This window comes from Coptis chinensis, chromosome 4 (assembly GCF_015680905.1).
Source record: "Coptis chinensis isolate HL-2020 chromosome 4, ASM1568090v1, whole genome shotgun sequence".
In the NCBI taxonomy this organism is placed as follows: Eukaryota; Viridiplantae; Streptophyta; class Magnoliopsida; order Ranunculales; family Ranunculaceae; genus Coptis; species Coptis chinensis.
Genome location: NC_141459.1, coordinates 88,915,021 through 88,919,969, shown reverse-complemented (window position 1 = coordinate 88,919,969; position 4,949 = coordinate 88,915,021).

The window sequence follows — 4,949 nt, the reverse complement described above, 5'->3', positions numbered from 1 at the left end:
TGATAAGGCGGGTGTCAAGCACAAGTTGCAATTAAATGAGCTTGAAGAAATTCGTAGCGACTCTTATGATCTCACAAAGGATTATAAAGCTAACATGAAACATGTTCATGATAAGCAAATCTTGCGCAAAGAGTTTGTGGTAGGTCAAAAGGTCTTACTGTACAATTCCCGTCTACATATTTTTCCAGGGAAATTAAAAACCTGTTGGTCTGGTCCTTTTCTGGTTACTGAAGTCACCCCTTACGGGGCAATCACCTTGGTAAATCCCAAGGATAACAGTACCTTTCAAGTTAATGGCCAACGGTTGAAACATTTTCACGAGCTATTGTCCCCTGATGTAGAGGAAGTCCTTTTACAGGACCCTGTCTATGAGGACTAACGTTTTTCATTAGTGTACTTCCTTTCATTTCCATATTTTGGTAAGTGCATCACTCAAGTAACCGGGCCCTCCCTATGGAGTGTGTGGCTGTAAGTACTAGATCTTAAGTCCACGGTTAACATAATTCACCTTTTCCACTCTTGCATGTTTTCTCGGGTTTTGAGTCATGTCCCTCTATGGTGTGAATTATGCATTTAATGCTTTCTTGTTTTCTTATATTAAATTTTATTCATAAAAAAATAAAAAAAATTGTTAAAATCATAAAATAGTAAGTTAGGAAGTCTCGGGAATCTGACTTTAAAAGACCCACTTTTAAAAACAAATTTTCTAAACTCTGTTGTCAAAAATTTGTTTGAGGCTGGGGTGTCCGGTTTCCGTCATGGATTGTTCAACTGTCCATTGGTGTTGTTTAGGCCATTTAATCGTATTTCGATCCGGGTTGTCATTATCTATGAAATTAGATTTCATTCGTTCGCATAACTTATGTCATGCACGCACTATGAGGTGTTTTCCATCTTCTTACATGTCACCAACAGTCGAACTAGAGCGTTTTATGGATCATTGGATTGGAAATTCTCTCTTGATCATTTCCATACCTCATTCGCAAAAATTGTCCTGGTAACGAAGCGACAATTTAAGTTTGAAGTTGCACGAAATATCGAAAAATCAAAATCCGAAAATCAAGTAGGCTTGGGCCCAACCTGGTGCACACGTGCAGCGCACGTGCGTCTCTTTCCTTCACACCAACAATCGCGATTTCATCTTCTCCAAACCGCCATTAGCGAACAACAAAGCTTCAAACACCTAACCTAAATAAAAAAAAAAATAAGAAACCTAAATACACCCACGCCTAAAGTTAAAACCCACCCCAAATATCCTCCTAATTACAACCACCACCACCTCTACCAACTTAAACAACCAAACACTACCAAAAATTCAAAAATTTCGACTGCCACCACCACCACCACGACTCCTACCATTATTTTTAGTTAGGGTGTTTCAAAACAAGTCCCCTACCTTATTCAAACCCACCCATCTTATAAAAACTCCAATGGCTCAAAGACGTCGGATATTGCCAGAGCACGCTTTTACTGCCGACCACTTCGCACCATTTTACGGTGACGAGATGGTTATGAGAGACTGGAGTGGTTTGTGGTACTCGATAGACGATTTTTACCACGAAGATTTGGTCCGAGAGTTTTATAGGACGAGAGATTTGAATGGGAATCGAATTTTTGTTAAGGTGGCTGGGAGGAGGAGAGAGGTTACTACTGGGTTGTTGGCTGAGATTTTAGGCATTCCACCTAGACACCATCTCGATGCCACATTACAGGATTCCCAGTTTACTACTGTAGAACCTTTGATGAATGCGACTATTGTAGAAGGGAACTACAATGCGAGCTCGTATTGTGTTCGCCAGTCGTCTCTCCGAACCAACCAGCTGGTTGTAGCTGAATGGATTGGTAGGAATGTCATAGGGAAGGAGAAAGTCAGGGATATCGGTATGAACTGCCTTCACGTTCTATGGATACTCCAGGAGCAGAAGTATGAGTTCTGTATTTTAGAGTTTTTGCTTAACATGATTATGGGAGTTGGAAAGAGTATTGCACCGCTCCCTGTTTTGATAACGAAGATCATGATAACCTTGAGAGCGACTCCGAGGTCTGATAGGATTTGCCTGAAGGAGCACCGAAATCATCATATTTATACGGAGTGTATCCAGAGAGTTTGGAGGTTGCCTGAAGAGAGGGTAGTCGAGGAGACTGACTCGGAGGATGAGGATGACATGGCATGTTTTGATGCTGATGCCTTGGAGAGGTGTAGGTCAAATGCAGAATACATGGCTGTGATTCATCGTGGCATGCGTTCTCTCAATACTATTTTTGAAGACCTCCGAACTCGGCAGGCTACCATGCATCAAAACTTCGAGACTCGTGCCCAGCGCGAGGATGAGCGGTGGGAATAGACGAGGGCCGAGATGGAAGCTCAGTGCCAGTTTCGAGATGACATGCTTGCACGCTTCCCACCCCAGGGGGGTTCTTCAGAGGAGGAGCAATCTATGAGGCACGAGCATCGTCGCCGCAAGACGGATGGCTCTGGCCCATCGGAATCCCAAGGCCATCTACTTCTCGAGCGCATTCCACTACTAGCAGCGAGTGGTTTAGGGATCTAATGAGTTGATTTGTTTTATTGTATTTGTTTTTATTTAGTACGGATGTAAAAAGATTAGTTTAGTAATTAAATTTTAATTTGGTTGTCGTATGTTATTTGAATTCAATTTTAATATAAGTTGGTTAATTTCGAATTATGCGTTGTTTTTTTCATTAATCCCACCTTCCCGAATCGTTTGGGGGTGGTATTATTTAGCATAGCATAATTCGTTATATGATCATCTATTTTAACAAGTTGTTTTAGAGTGAGGGTTGAGAATATTGCCGATATAGGCATCACTATAAATAGATATTGTGTTAGGATGAAATCTCGATAAATTAGGCAGTATCTAACCTAAATTCAACCTAAAAGATATTAGGTTTGTTTTGGAATAGAGAATATGGGTTGTTTCCGTTTTCGGTTTTGGAAATTTTATTATTTCCGGCAATTTCCTTAAAACTTTTTGGTAACTTCCCGATTCGTTTTAGCAACTTAAATCCTATAAAAACTGCATTCATTCTACACTCACAACCCCAACTACATCTCACATTCATCTCTCACATTTCATTCCCACTTTACCTTATTTTTCCTTCGCACTTCGGCCTCACAGCTCCCCGAAGCACTGCCCCAGTGTGGAGCGCCACACTTGTGCCCTCAAAGATCGCCGAGAAATTCCCCTCGAAGCCACCTGCTCCAAAGACAAAACCTCGAGCCACCTGCGGCCAAAACACTGGAATTCTAGTTTTCATCCTGAGCGCACCCCGTGCCCATCCCAGGCTAAAAGTGACCGCACCCTATGCCCAAGTGCCTGCAATTCGAAACTCAACAGAGCGCACCCGCGCCCATCCTAGGCATACCTTGAGCGCACCTGCGCCCTGACCCCTATGGGCACCAAAAATTTCCAGTTTTCCGAGGGTTGTTCCAGGATAGTTACAGCTGTTCTAGAGAGTAGTTTTGTGATGACTTCTCCTATAGTAATACCGGAGCAGTCTTTCGAACACTTGTTGGGGAGCGAGTCTTATGGACATTGGTTCTGCGAGAGGATCATGCAGTTCGGATGGGGGCATCTTCTGGTAAGTGAAGACGACTCATATTCACCTAAGCTTACTGAATTTTTCTACAATAATGTTAAGTTCTATTGTAACCAGGATAGAGAACAAGAATTCTCCGTCACGGTTGATGACACACCCCCAGAATTCAATAAGTATATGGTAGCATTAGTTTTGGGAATACCAATACCTGATCCTATTCACACGTGGGGATATATGACCGATAATTCATACCTCTATGACTATACATATTTCCATGAGTATTATGGGGGAGGGGTATTTCGTATAATGGACCAAGGGTGTTACAACATAGCCCTTGGTAGCCTGTCCCTAAATGTAAGCACCACCATGTTATTCATCCCGATGAATATTCTAGGGAGTGGCGCTTTACTTCGCAAATAGTACCGGGTGACGCGTTTTCCTTGCTTTAGCCGAGGGACGCCACCGATATGACATTCCCTGAGTATTAGTGGCTAGTCTTAAGAGAGCCCAAAGCATGCGACATAAGTATCTTCTTATGCCTGTTTTGGTTTTCCGCATCATGCTCAGTTGTCTACCTGAATTATGTACCCAGTTCACGGATTGGAAAAGGGTTGAAGTCATGAGACCTACCAATTGGGTGGTTCGCTCATTTCGAGTAATGCCTTGGCCGGGATGGCAGGTGCAACCTCAATTGGTTGCTCCTTACACCCCATCAGACATAGTAAAACTAGACAGGTTAGCACAAGTTAACGACACACGGCGGCAGGCTTGGCAAGTTATCATGGCATGGCAGGATGCGAAGGAACCTCAACTCTTTAAAGAGGGAAATGAGGAGGACAATGTTTAAACGGGAGCGCAGGTAAGTTTAATTTCAGTTAGTGTCTGCTTATGTCCCAAGCAAATTTGTTTCTCATTAACCCCATAACGGGTGGAACTCTTATAGAGTTGCGTCAGTTTTCTATATTAGTATGTTATAACCTTGTTTTGTAGATGTTCCAGAATTTCACGCATTTCAATGGTATTTTCCTACCCTCTTTATTTAAAATACTTTGAGGACAAAGCATGTTTCTTGTTTTGGGGGGCATAGAAACACGTGTAATTAATGTATCTGTTAGGATATAGATATGTATAATATGCACTTGTTTTCTAGCTAAAAAATTTAAAATTTTTTAAAAATATAAATAAAGAGTATGATATACACTTAGGAACATTAGTATTGTTTTCTTTCTCTATGCTTTCAATAATCTAGAAGTCTCACGTAGCTTTTGCATTAGAATAGTTTTTAGAAATTTAGGCTAATATGTAGGTAATAATCCTTGCATCTATCTATAAATATGTTACATGAGTATCTATGATTGTTTCCAATAAGTTTCTGAAATCTAGGCTAG